This window comes from Canis aureus, chromosome 5 (genome assembly GCF_053574225.1).
Source record: "Canis aureus isolate CA01 chromosome 5, VMU_Caureus_v.1.0, whole genome shotgun sequence".
Taxonomy (NCBI): Eukaryota; Metazoa; Chordata; class Mammalia; order Carnivora; family Canidae; genus Canis; species Canis aureus.
The window spans coordinates 10,637,853-10,653,242 of record NC_135615.1 but is presented as its reverse complement, the minus strand read 5'-3'; the positions used below and the strand labels follow the sequence as shown (position 1 = coordinate 10,653,242).

The 15,390-nt window shown below is 35.1% G+C and overlaps 1 protein-coding gene across 1 annotated transcript in view; it reads right to left on the bottom strand.

Moving 5' to 3' along the window:
• Window positions 1–15,390, bottom strand: part of DNAJC1 (DnaJ heat shock protein family (Hsp40) member C1) — a 205,992-nt gene that overhangs the window by 11,469 nt on the left and 179,133 nt on the right. The window lies entirely within an intron of this gene.

Below are 15,390 nucleotides of genomic sequence, written 5' to 3'. Positions count from 1 at the left end.
CTTAACTGACTGAGCCACCCAGGGGCCCCCCACCTTCTTCTTTCTTAATAAAGGCATTTAAAGCTATAAATTTCCCTTTAGGAACTGCATTAGCTGCATTCCTTAAGTTTTGGTGTGTTATGTCTTCATTTTCATTCATGTTTAAGAATTTTGATTCCCCTTGTAATTTCTTGACTCATTTAGTAGTCTGCTGTTTAATTTTAACATATTTGTTGATTTTCCCAATGTTTTTCCCTGTTAACTTATTTTTAAGATATTTAATTAATTAATTTATTTATTCATGAGAGACACAGAAAGAGAGAGAGAGAGAGAGAGAGAGAGAGGCAGAGACACAGGCAGAGGGAGAAGCAGGCTTCCTGCAGGGAGCCTGACATGGGACTCGATCCCGGGACTCCAGGATCATGCCCTAGGCCAAAGGCAGACGCTAAACTGCTGAGCCACCCAGGCGTCCCCCCTGTTAACTTATTTCTAATTTCATTCCTTTGGCATGAGAGAACATACTTTGTATTATTTCCATCCTTTTAATATTATTGAAGTTTGTTTGGCCTAGCATATGGCCTATCCTAGAATATGTCTCATTTGTACTTAAGAAGAACATATATTCTCTTGATAAAATGTTGAACAGATATTGTATTTATTCAAGTCTTCCTTTTGATCTTCTGTCTAGTTCTACACAGTATTGAAAGTGGGGGTATTGATGCATCCAACCATTATTATTGAATACTTTTCCTTCCTTCCTTTCTTTCAGACTTTCATTATTTTTAATTTCTCCACCCAACATGGGACTCAAACTCACGACCTTGAGATCAAGTGTTGTATGCTCTCCTGACCAAGCCAGCCAGACACCCCTCTTTTCATTTATATCAGGTTTTGCTTAATGTATTTTGGTGCTCAGTTGTTAGGTACATATGTTTACCACTGTTATATTTTTCTAGGTTGGCCTTTTAATGTTTAAAAAAATGTCCCTCTTTATCTCTGGTAACTTTTTGTTTTAAAGCATATTTTGTCTGATATTAGTAGAGCCACCATAGTTTTCTTATGGTTGCTGTTTGCATATTATCTTTTTCCATCCTTTCATTTTATTTCTCTTTGAATCTAAAGTGTGTCTCAGGATGCCTGGGTGGCTCAGTGGTCAAGCATCTGCCTACGGCTCAGGGCGTGATCCTGGAATCTAGGATTGAGTCCCGCATTGGGCTCCCTGTGGGGAGCTTACTCCTACTTCTCCCTCTGCCTATGCCTCTGCCTCTCTCTCTTTCTGCGTATCTCTCATGAATAAATAAATCTTAAAAAAAAAAAAAAGCATGTCTCATGTAGATTGTATACAGATGGATCATGATCTTTCTTTGGGTTGTTTAATCCATTCACATTTAATGTTATTATTGATATAGCTGGATTTATGTCTGTCATTTTACCTTTTTCTTTTTTTTTTAATATTTATATATTCATGAGAGAGAGAGAGAGAGAGGAGAGAAAGGGGCAGAGACACAGGCAGAGGGAGAAGCAAGCTCCATGGAGGGAGCCCGATGTGGGACTCGATCCCGGGACACCAGGATCACGCCCTGGGCTGAAGGCAGGTGCTCAAACCACTGAGCCACCCAGGCTGCCCCCTTTTGCTTTTTTCTTATAACTTTTTTGTTCCTCTAGTCCTCCATTATTCCTTTCTTTCTTTTTTTTTTTAGATTTTATTTATTTATTCATAGAGACACAGAGAGAGAATGAGAGGCAGACACACAGGCAGAGGGAGAAGCAGGCTCCATGCAGAGAGCCTGACGTGGGACTCGATCCAGGGTCTCCAGGATCACGCCCTGGGCTGCACGTGGTGCTGAACTGCTGCACCACTGGGGCTGCCCAACTCCCATTATTTCTTTCTTTTGTCTAAGTAAATATTTTCTAGTGTAGCATTTTAATTTCTTTAATGATTTTTTTACTATATTTTTGCATTTTTTAAAGATATTCTAGGATTTACCATATACATCTTAACTTATGAAAATCAGCCTCAGATCTACAATAGCTTAATTCCAGTGATAAAAATAAACATTTCTTCTACATAGCTCTATTCCTTTTTTCCCTCAAACTGTGGTATAATCATTATATATACGGTATCCATGTTAAAAATCCAACAATACATTGTCACAATTATTACACTATCATCTGTAGTAGTTTACTCATTCCAACATAGCTTTGCTCTCATTTACCTCCTGTGTGCTCTTACTGGCAAATACATATATTATTTTTCTATATGTAATAGGGCAAAGCATTACATATATATTATACAATTGCTTTTTAAATTAGGAGGAAAAAAAATAAATTACTTAGGAGGAGCAAAATATGCATTTCTGATTAATTTTTTTATAATTACCTAATTACTTTTACTGGTGCTTTTCATTTTTTATGTGGATTTGAATTACCTTGTTGGATCATTTGCTTTCAGACTGAATTATTTCCGTTTATATCTTGAAAAGTTTTTGTTTGGCTCTCATTTTTGAAAAATAGTTTTGTTAGATATAGGATTCTTGGTTGGCAGGTTTTTCTCTGCCAACTCTGAATATGTTATTCCCCGCATTCTGGCCTCTATTGCTTCTGCTGAGAAGTCAGCTGTTAATCTTACTGGGGAGGTTCCCTTGTAAGTGATGAGTCATTGTTCTCTTACTGCTTTCAAGATTTCCTCCTTATTTTTGGCTTTCAGCATTTTAATTATATGTGCCTTTTGCGGTATCTGAGGTTTTCCTACTCAAATTCACTAAGCTTCCTGATATATAGGCTAGTGTTTTTCAAAAAGTTTGAAGTTTTTACCCATGTATTCTTTGGATACTTTTTCTTTCTGTCCTTCCAGTACTCCCATTATGCATATGTTGGTGTGTTTAATGGTATCTCATATTTCTCAGAAGATGTTTATTTTTTTAAATTTATTTTTTATTTATTTTTCAAAGATGTTTATTTTTATTTTTCCCCTCGTTTTTCAGCTTGAATATCTACATGGACCTATTTTCAAGTTTGCTAATTCTTTTCCCTGTCAGTTCAGATTTACTGTGGAGCCTCTCTAGTGAATTTTTAAAAATTTAAATTATTGTACAACTCTAGAATTACCACTTGTGTCTATTTCAAAATAATCTCTTTATTGATATTCTCTGTATCATGTAACACTCTCATCATACCTTCGTTTCTTTATTCATGCTTTCCTTTAGTTTTGAAAACATATTTGTATTGACTAAATTCTTTTTGTTAAATCTAAATCTGTCATTCTCATAGGCAGTTTCTGTTGCCTTCTTTTTTTCTAGTGGTAGGTCATGGTTTCTTAGTTCTTTACAGGGCTCGTTATTTATTTTTTGGGGGGGTAATCTCTACACCCTATGTGGGGCTCAAACTCAAGACCTAAGATCAGGAGTCACATGTGCTTTCAACTGAGCCAGGCCCTCAGGGCTCATTATTTGTGTTGTAAACTGAACATTTAGATAATGTATGGCAGCACTTCTGGTTACTGGTTTTCCCTTCCTGTACCCCACACCCCATCACACTTATCGTTATTTGCATGTTTGTTCAGTGGATGGCTCGATTATTTTAGTGAAGTCTAAGCCCTCTGTCTCCTAAAATGTTAAGTTCTCTGATGTTGCTCCTCAGGGAGGTGCAGGTATGCATGGGCTCGGTAATTTTGGATGATAGTGGTATTTGCAGGACTCTCTTTCTCTCCTTACCTGACCACACAGAGTGTTAAACACCACTAATTGCTGACAGATGCTCTACTGTTTACAAAATGCCCTGGGGCATAAATTGCTCTACAAACAAGTCAAATCAAATTGTGGCTCCTTTGAAGGAAAGTTTCTGAGGTCAGGGTTTGATATTTGTTTTGACTTCAGGAGGGCTTCTCCCAGAGAAGGTTTTGGTGAATTCATTTGAGAATACCTGGTTTACTTCTTGTACTGATAGAGAAGTCTGAATACAATGTATATAAAAATCTGGTCTATCATACAAAACAAATAGCTGCTATAATCTGAGTCCTTCAGATTCTCAGCGTCAGTGAAACTAAGGGGATGTCACCATAGTCCTCTCTGAACCATATTTTTGTCTCATGTAAGAGGCAACTTAGAACCTATTAGAAAAAAGCAAAGCACAACTGGCTAATTTTCCAATTCTATGTGGTAAAGCAATTCTTTTAATATTTAGCCTCTTTGTCAATTTCATATTTATATTTCATAGTGTCATAAAATGGTTGTATCACAATGAGAGCTCCAAATGATCCTTTTTTCCTTGAGAATTTCTTTTCATTTCTTTTTTTGTCTCAGGAGAAAGGATGTATATAGCAATAATCACAAAATATTTGTTTTGGGGGCAAGTTTGCATCCTCAGCATATTATTTATGATTCTAAGTAGATAAAGATATTTTTAAACAAGTGGTGGTCTAATATAAAGCTTAATGGCCAGGGTGTCCTTGAGTATGATAGTATGTCACTCTAGGAAATGAAAATCACCTTTCAGTGAGTATGGTCATCACCAAATCCAATTTTTTCCTATGGATCTAGAAGACTTCCATTACATGGGTGTCAATTTACTGTTTTTTTAATTTAATTTAATTTTATTTTTTGTTTTTTATTTATTTATGATAGTCACACAGAGAGAGAGAGAGTGAGGCAGAGACACAGGCAGAGGGAGAAGCAGGCTCCATGCACCGGGAGCCCGACGTGGGATTCGATCCCGGGTCTCCAGGATCGCGCCCTGGGCTAAAGGCAGGTGCCAAACCGCTGCACCATCCAGGGATCCCTACTGTTTTGTTTTTTAGGTATAGTTGACAAAATTTTAATACAACTGTAAAATATTTAAAGTGCACAACATAATCTTATATTTATACACACTGTGAAAGAATTTCCCCTATTGAGTTACTTAACATATGTATCACTTCATATATTCATTTTGATAAGAACATTTAAGTTTATTCTCTTAGCAAATTTCAATTATATACCACGGTGTTATCAACTATAGTCATCATGCTATACTTTAGATTCTCAGACCTTATTCAGTTTATAACTCAAAGTTTATATCCTTTTATCAACCTCTTCCTATTTTCCCCCAGCCCCTGGCAACTACTTTTCTATGATTTGTTTCTTTGAGTTTGACTTTTTCTAAAGTTTTTTTTTTTTTTTTTAATTAGTTTCAGAGGTAGGCTTTAGTGATTGATCAGTTGCATGTAACACCTGGTGTTCATTACGTGAAGTGCCCTCTTTAATGCCCATTGTTTAATTATCCCTTCCCCCCACCTCCCCTCCAGCAACCCTTTTTAATTCCTAGAGATCAGTGTCTTTTATGGTTTGCCTCTCTCTCAGTTCTCATCTTATTTTATTTTTCCTTCCCTTACCAATTTTCATCTGTTGTGTTTCTTAAATTCCACGTGAGTGAAATCATATGGTATTTTTCTCTGACTTATTTCACTTCGCATAATACCCTCTAGTTCCAACCATGTTGTTGCAAATGGCAAGATTTCATTATTTAATGACAGTAATATTCCATTGTGTGTGTATATATGTATATACATGTGTGTATATCTGTGTGTATACACACACACACACACCACATCTTCATTATCCATTCATCTTTCGATGGACATCTGGGTTCTTTCCATATTTTGGCTATTGTGGACATTGCTGCTATAAACACTAGAGTGCATGTGCCCCTTCCAATCACTATGTTTGTATGCTTTGGATAAATACCTAGTAGTGTAATTGGTGGTAGAGCAGTAGAGCATCTGTCCTATGGCAGCTCTATTTTTAACTTTTTTAGGAACTTCCATACTGTTTTTCAGGATGGCTGCACCAATTTGCATTGCCACGAACAATACAAGAGAGTTCCCTTTCCCTGCATCCTGAGTTTGACATTTTCTCCCTGAATGATATTTCAGTATGTGTGGGTCTTTATATATATATTTAGATATATAGATATGAATTCACATTTTCATGATCTATTCATCTGATAGTTTACATTCCCACCAACACTGTACAGACATTCACTTTTCTGTACATCATCACCAGCATTATCTTTGGTCTTTCTGATAATAGCCATCCTACCAGGTGTGATATCTCATTGTGGTTTGATTTGTATTTCCTTGATGATTAGCATATTGAGCATCTCTTCATATATTTGTTAGCCATTTATATATCTTCTTTGGAAAAATGTCTAATTCTTTTGCTCAATTTTTAGTTATTTGTGGGGTCTTTGCTACTGTATTATAGGAGTTCCTTATATATTTAAATATTAACTCATTTTGGATATGTGGTTCGCAGATATTTTTTCCTATTCCACAGTTTCCTTTTTATGTTGTTGATGGTTTCCTTGCTATGCAGAAGCTTTGTAGAGTTTGATGTAGTCCTTTCTGTTTGCTTTTGCTGCCTTCTGGTGTTAAACCCAAAAAATCATCACTAAGATTGATTGTCAAAGGGCTTATCCCCTTTATTTTCTTCTAGGAGTTTTATAGTTCCAGATTAATGATTTATCAGATAAAAGGTTTGAGAGACACACACAGAGAGAGAGGCAGAAACACAGGCAGAGGGAGAAGCAGGTTCAACTCAGGGAGCCTGATGTGGGACTCGATCCCGGGTCTCCAGGATCACACCCCAGACTGCAGGTGACACTAAACCGCTGCACCACTGGGGTTGCCCATATCAGATACAAGGTTTGCAAATATTTTCTCCCACTCCATAGGTTACCTTTTCATTCTGTTGACTGTTTTCTTTGCTGTGCAGAACTTTTAGGTTTGATTGGGTCCCACTTGTTTATTTTTGTTTTTATTGCCCGTGCTTTTGGTGTCATATCAATGAAATCATTTCAAGACCAATGTCAAGATGCTTTCTCCTATTTTCTTTTAGGAGTTTTGGTTTTAGGTCTTATGTTTAACTGTTTAATCCAGTTTTTTTTTTTTTTTTTTTTTTTGTTGTTTAATCCAGTTTGAGCTGAGTTTTTGCATGGTGTAAGAGTCCAATTTCATTCTTCTGCATGTGGATATCCAGTTTTCCCAACATCATTGCTGAAAAGCCTATCCTTTCCTTATTGTGTATAGTTTGCACCCTTGTTTGAAGATCAGTTGACCGTATTTGTGTGTATTTACTTCGGGGCTCTCTATTCTGTTCCATTGTCTACTTGTCTTCTTTATGCTAGTGCCATACTGTTTTGATTACTGTAGCTTTATAATATATTTTGAAGTGAGGAAGTGTGACACATCCAGCTTTGTTCTTTCTCAAGATTTTGCTATTTGGTGTCCTTTGTAGTTCCATACAAATTTTAGGATTGATTTTCCTATTTCTGTAAATCAATAAAGCTTTTATAATTAAAAAAATGAAGAATGAGGTAGGCCTAGATATACTGACATGGAAAAATATTAAATATAGTATATTCTGTTTCCTTAGATTTTTAAAAGTAGTTTAAAAAATCAATATATGTTCATAGCTTAAAGAAAAAGCAGTATACCAGAGCTTATTATGAAAAGCAACATACCCTACATCCAGAGGCAGTAATTTCTGTTCACAGTTCTTCTGATAGTTACAGTTTCCAGTGTACATATAATTAAATAATCTGCTTTTGGTATATTATATCTTGAGTTCAACCTTTTTTTCCCACCTCCCCCAATAACCCTTGGTCCATATACCATCATCTTTTGCAAGAACAACTGAAATAGCACCTTATTTGGCCTGCCTTCCTGCTTGCATACTTTTGCTACTACAGTGTCTTCTCCAAAAAGCAATCAGAAATGACTCCTTTAAAACTTGCTCTCCTTGTGCTCAAAATTTTCTAGCGCTTTAACCATCTCACTCAGGGTAAAATCCAAAATCTTTATTGTGGCCAGCAAGGTCCTATATAGTCTGGTTCTCCACTGCCTCTCGCCCTCATCTTCTGTAATCCCCTCTTACTTACCCTTTTCAGCTATACTGACCTCTATGCTAGACTCTGCAGACCCCTAGCATGATCTTACCTCAAAGATTTTGTAAGTGCTGTTTCCTCTACCTGGAACACTTCCTCAGACAGCCGTACTCCTTGCTTTGTGTCACTGCTCAAGTATTACCTGTTTGAGAGACTTTCCTCAGAACCCCATTTTAAAAAAAGACTTTGAGAGAGAGTGGCAGAGGGAAAGGGGGAAGCAGACGCCCTGCTGAGCAGGGAGCCTGATTGATATGCAGCTAGATCCCAGGACTCTGGGATCATTACCTGAGCCAAAGGCAGACACTTAAAGCGGCTGGGCCACCCAGGTGCCCCTAGAACCCATTTTTAATTGCAGTTCCCTTCAGTCTCTAACTTCTTACTTTGCTTTGTTTTTCTTTACAGCTTGTCACTACCTACAATTTTGCTTTTACTCCATACACTCAGGCTCTTTCCACTATGTGCGTCTCCACCATCTTGAGGGCAACTGTCTTTACCTGCATGATTGTAACTTGGATGCAGGCAAATTTGGTATTCCAGCTCAGTGGAAGGGAAAAGTGCATAAGAGTTCCTATGAACTCATATTATTTCAATTATGTTCCTCTGAAAAGAAATTAGTAACCTAACCAGAGCAGAGCTTTGGGGAACTTGGACGAATCGTTGCTGGGCAACTTGCCATAATCTTCTACAATTTGTTGATTTTAAAAATTGAAAAACCATCTGTAAAATACATAAAATTGTTTAAAATATGAAAAGCCATTTTGTAAGATCTTACAAATTATGATCTGGTAAATATTACTCACTGTAGAGAAAAGTACTATGCTATGGACACATTTCTTGCGCCCTCAAAGGAGAATGTTTTCAATATCAAATTATTTTGCTCTATTATTCTACTTTCTAGTATACTTAAATTTGGACTATGCCTTTTTTGAATGGTTTTCTATTGTTTATAGAGTTTCTAGTTGCCTTTTTTTGTACATATAGATTTTTAGAAGTTTTCAGCCCTATTATCTAATCTATAAAATCTCCCTTTCTGGGATGCCTGGGTGGCTCAGTGCTTGGGCATCTGCCTTCAGCTCAGGGCATGATCCTGGGGTCCCGGGATTGAGTCCTGCATCTGGCTCCCTGCACGGAGCCTGCTTCTCCCCCTGCCTGTGTCTTTACCTTTCTCTCTGTGTCACTCATGAATAAGTAAATTAAATCTTTAAAAAAGAAAAAAAAAAAAAAAACCTTCCTTTCTTTAGGAATTGCTCTCACACAACCTCTCATTCTCTTACTTCAAGGTAGATATATTGCACTCTTGGCCTATTGTATCACTCTGGAGTCTTGGGATTTCTGTTCTATTGGACTGGATCCCATGTCTTTCTCTTTTTAAATTTTATTCAGTTTTGATTGTTTTGCTAGAGTACAATCTCAGGGAACTTTATAAGAAAGAGGGTGCATCCCTGCCTCATGTATTTACCATCACACTTGGTTTGCTGTAGATTCAGAACCATTTCTCCTCACAGAACCTAGTGTTGCTAAGCAATCTGCTGTCACTCTGGCCTTATTTGGACGTTTCTTCTTTCTGGAAGCTTTAAAGATCATCTGTGTAGTCAGTGTTCATAAAATTTTCCAGGATCTTTTCTATGTATCCCACTTGACTTTGGAAGGTTCTTATAAATTGGTCTCAGGCTTTTACAAGTTTTACAAAACTTCATTTGTATTATTTAGTGAATAATCTTCTTAGATTTGTTTTCTCTTTCTCTCTCTCACTAGAACTTTCAATCAGGTTTGGACTCTTGGACTGATTCCCTGTATTTATCTTTTCTATAGTATTGTAACTGCTCCGTAGGACATTTTCCTGATAACTTTCAACCATTCTACTTCACTTATTTGGATATGTATTTTTGTTCTGATTCTTTATTTTCACAGATCCTTTCCTTTTCCCCTCATTTTATAAATTCAGTACTGTATTGACTCTCTAAATACCATCCTTAGAATGCTGGTATAATAAACTAATTCTAGAAGGTTGGTATAACCCTATCTAAAGATATCCCATTAACAAAACATCAAAGATTCTATAATATAGACAATATATATATAAATGCAAGAATCTTAAATTATTAACAAATCCACCTGTTTATTAAGGAATAGTATTATATGACCAAGTGAAGTTTGTCTTGGAAATACAAAGGAGAGGCCCTGGGTAGCCCGGGTGGCTCAGCGGTTTAACACCTGCCTTCAGCCCTGGGCCTGATCCTGGAGACCTGGGATCGAGTCCCGTGTTGGGCTCCCTGCATAGAGCCTGCTTCTCCCTCTGCCTGTGTCTCTGCCTCTCTCTCTCTCTGTCTCTCTCTCTCTCTGTCTCTCATGAATAAATAAATAAAATCTTAAAAAAACAAAAACAAAAACAAAGGAGAGGCCCTGATAATATATTTATCCTCATTAGGTCATATGAGAAAAATTATATGATCATGTTGATATATGTTTAAAAAAATCATTGTTAAATTTTGTATCTATTCCTGAGCACAAGAGTAATGAATTAGAATTGGAAAATCTGAAAAAAATTTCCCTAGCACAATAACATATCTCTCGTATCAATGTCTAATATTAAAATTAATGGCCAAAAATCAGGTTTTCTTATTATAATGTTGAGTAAAAAGTCTGCACTAATCACTATTACTGTAATATAATAACCTCTCTGGAAGAGCTAGGTAATATAATCAAATAAGAAAATAAGATAAAGGGGCACCTGGCTGGCTTAGTCAATACAGCATGTGACTCTTAATCTCAGTGCTGTGAGTTTGAATCCATGCTGGGTGTAGAGATTACTAAAAATACATAAATAAAAAAGAACACAAGATATAAAGAAAATGGCAAAGTATTTGCAGGCAATAAGACTCTATCCTAAAATTCTAATGAATTAACACAAGCTTCTGATAGAAAATCAATATGTAAGGAAGCAAGTCACAAAAATCAGTGCTGTAACACTTTTCACTTATTTGACAGGCAATGATGAAAAGCAAAAAATAATACTCAGTGTTTGTGAATTATGACGAATGACCTCTCGTTACACTATCAATGGCATTGCATATTGTTATGACTTCTCTGGAGGCCAGTTTTAGAGCCATCAAAAGTTCTAGAAACATCCATATTCTTGAACCAAGCAGTTCTTCTAGGAATACAAGCTAAGAACATAGAAATAAGTGGAAAGGTGGATGGAAAAAAAAAATTAGACAATCCAGTAAAATAGCAAAACAGGAAGCAATTTAAATGATAATCAGTAGGACATTCCTTAATTATATTAAGACACCAAAAATATTCTGTGTTTAGAAAAATGAAGTGGATTTCACTGTCATGAAGAGTAGCTCTGTTTCATAGTGAAGTAAAAAGGACAGGATACTGATTGATACTGTTAAGATTATATATATTCATGCCTAAGGACTAAAGTCTAGATGATATATGACAAAATGTTTATACAAGTAATTTTTTATTATGGCTGATGAGAAAAAATTTTTTACTTGAATGTATTTTTAAAAGTTTATTTTTTTTCTATGAACATAGTTTTACCAAAAAGTTTTAATGATAAAAAGTGTCTAGACACTTTTAAAGTGTTTTTCATACACACAGCAATAAAACAGCGTTAAGTAGGAATAGGAACATATTAGATGAGGTACCAAAATACCTGGTGTTGTCCCAACTTTACTGGTAGTTGTGTCACTTTGAACAAACATCTCAGTAGCAGTGTACTCAACTGTAAAATGGGGATAAATAATGCTGCCTATCTGTCTCACCCATGCTGTTGTGAAGATCAAGTAAAACAATGAATATTTACAGGTTTTGAAAAATATACCTCAAAAATGAATGATGGAATAATATTATCACTTAAAACAGTTAAAAATGTTGGTTTGATCTGATTTTTGCAATGTTATTCTTATATAGGAAATATATAGTTTATCATCCTGCTGCATGTGTGATATTGCTCAATTTTGAGAGAAAAATGGTGACACGGAAGGCAGGTCTATAAACTTTTGCCTCAGAAGTGATATTATAGCAAAACTCTAACCAAATTAGTAGACAGATTAAACAATTAAGCAATTTTCTCTGATGGACACCAAAAGATCCTAATATTACTGTCTTCTCTTTTCTTTAAACAAGCAGTCAAGTTGCCTGAAATTTTTAGCCCAATCATTCATATATATATACTCAGTGTAAGAACCTAAAGCCTCCTATTCAAATACAAGTAAGTGTGTGTGTGTGTGTGTGTGTGTGTGTGTGTGTGTATGAGAGAGAGAGAAAGAGAGACAGAGAGAGATTGGGATTTTGGTAACACATCTTTATCACCTATTAATATTAGTTTGAAAATTGGTTATTAGATTAGCCAGTGACTCATCTAACAAGAAGGATGAGATAAAAGACCTATTCCTTTCTAAAATTTAAATATCTTAAAAGGTCTTGAGATTGAGGAAGTGAGGAAGGAGAGGAAGAGAAGTGAGGGAGGAGAGAGGGAGAGTATGAGTCAGGCTCAGACCAAGAGAAGTGCTTTAGCAGGAAGCCTGGTTAAGAGGACAGCGAGACAGTCCTTGTCATCTTTACAACTCACATAGGTCTAGTCTAACTCTAAAAATAATAGCAGTAATATACTGGCCAAAATAATTACTATATATTTAATTCACTGATAAACCATAAAGTTTATCTTCTATTGAATAAAATCCCACTTACATATTTTTTTTTTCCACTTACATATTTTTGAAACGACTACCATAACATATAAATTCCTCCAAGAGTATCTCCTCTCTAAGCTGTAGCTACATAAAATACAATTGGGAATTTTATGATTTTCCCTCCTCTTTTTCACTTGCACATGAGGACGCTTATCTAACTACACACCTCCACATCTCACTGTGGCACTAAGCTAATTATAAAAGTCTGTTTAAATCTATTCACCTGTCTTGTTTTGCTGCCTACCTGGGCCTTTTCCAAGCAGGCAGAAAATCTCCAATCAGTCTGTTATCACAACCAGAATGCAAGAGATTAGTGACCAGGAGAGAAGCAGCATCAGTTTACATCCTTTCAGGCAAGAGAGTATTACTTCAGAAGAAAGAAATCTGAGGCTCCCTGACCTTAATTGAGAAAACCTGCAGTTAATAATCACATTAAAGTTGGTTTCATGTGCCAGTTTTTGTTTCCTTTGTTGTTTTTACAATTTGAGTGTCCTTTGTGGTTACCAAAATTATTTGCTGAAAGGCATATATTAACATTTAAAATACTTATTCTATAGTAAAGTAGGTCTTATAGTTTTGATATATCTGAATTAAAATATACTTTGAATTTTTTACAATGGGAATCACATTGCTTATATTTATCCAGAGTAGAATTTAGCAACTTGTTGATTGTGGCAATTAATACACCGAAAACTCCTTTTTAAAATGAGTAATAAAATGGGTCTTTCATTGTAATGTGTCAACCCAAATAAAGGACATATAGATCCCACCACGAGTATACTCTTATTGTTCCCCACAAAAGGTCAATTGTTTCTTGAAGGAAAGAGAACTAAACCTGAAGTTAGAAAGTTAGCAAAACAAAAAAACAAAAAACGGCTCAAGGAACAGATATGCAGACCATGGAGAATTGGTACAGGTGATCAGGTCAGTAAGCAGAGGTTCTGATGACAGCAAGCTGAACTTATTTTTTTCACCATAATTAAATACTTAATGAAAACAAATCTAATTAATGCCAAAAGGTATAAATGATCTAAAGTGAGGTCAACTTTCACTTAACAGGAACTATATTAGCTGAACTCACTTTAGCTGCTTCAATGTAATTCACTGCGTGTTCACTAAAACAAGTTATCTGAGTCTTCAGACACCTGCTCTCTTTTAGAGAGTGATTTGTGTGTGTATGCGCCTCTGTCTGGGGTTACTGAAATGAAATGTAGAGTCTAGCTATGGAGATGATACTCACAGAATGAAAACACAGTGTGCCTGCTGTATATAGAAAAAAAGTTACAGTAGCATTTTTTTGGTGCCAAAAAAAGTTTAGGATTTCTAAATATTTATTTTCAAGGTACTTTTGTATTATGAAAATAGAATATTTGGAGGAAAAAAAATCTCAAGAAGTCATGTTTGCTATTTCCATGTAAAAGGAAAAAATGTCTATTGCAGACATGGAGTCAGTCTCCCTTGGGTCAATCTAGAAGAAAAACAACTGAAACATACGGGATGAATTTGCAAAAGTTTGCAAAGATGTCTTTGCTTATACAAAGACAGACTAAGACTACTATATAATGTATAGGTTTTCTAGATCTATGATATGAACTAGCCATTCTCAAGGCTCTGCTGGTTACATCATGTATATTCTTAGCATATAAACTTTCATCTCTCCTTTTAAAAATATAGGTAAAAATTTAACCAGTTAATGACAATTTAAAATATTGCTCTATTCAATTTTCTGTCTTTGACATTATTAACTATGAGGTCTCACAGAAATATTATTTAAAAAGTTAAAGGCAGTGCTGCTTTGAAAGGCGACACTAAATTAATGAACTATTCTTTCCCATTAAAACTAAAACTTTTAAGGCTCTTTTACACCAGCTTGATAACTTTCTAAAAATTATTTCAGTAATTTTTGTTAATCATATAGTAACAGTAGTTGTATAATTAGAGGGTCAAGTACTTAAAACATCAATAACCATGGAATGTCTTTATTGTGGTCAGACATTTACTGATAAGGCATTATTAATTTATCTTTTATGAACAACCTAAAAACAAGGTAATAAAATGCACATCCCAGTAACATTCTTAGCAGAAGAAAAGGCATTCTTATGGTTCTTCTCCAGTCACCTAAGATAATGGGTCTCCTCATAAAAAAGGAAAAGAAAAATTACAAGATACAAAAGCTATTTTTTCCACATGATGAGACTTTAACTCTGAAGCCAAAATAATGCAAAACATCATATAAAAATTCAAATAATAGTCTTTTAAATGTGATTTTTAAAAGACCTATCTGGTAGTAAAAACATTCATTACTATAATTTAAAATTCTCAAGGCAATTCCTATCCAAAAACAAAAAAATTAAAAGAAAAAAATTGACAGCAATATTTTGTATGTTTGTTTATAAAATAAAAAATGGAATTTTACTATGAAAAATTTATACCATTTAGGTAAAAACCTGGATTTTTTTTGGGGGGGGGCTGTGTTAATCATTTGGCAATGTTTTAAAATTGTTCATTATCAAAACGGGCTCAAGGGCATACTTAAAGAATTGGACATTTGAATCTTTGCTTTCAGTAACCTCTGAAATATTATAGGTTTATAGGATTTATTTAAATTAAATTCAGTAAATAACTGATTCATTTAGTAAAGAATATTTACTACCATTTTTGAAGTGGAGGCTCATATTGATTAAAATATATTTCTCTGGATTTTAAGTAATCATTTACTATTTAGCACATGTCAGATACTGTGGTAGGTGCTTTTGTAAAGTTCTCTGCCCTAAATTTCCTGAATAAA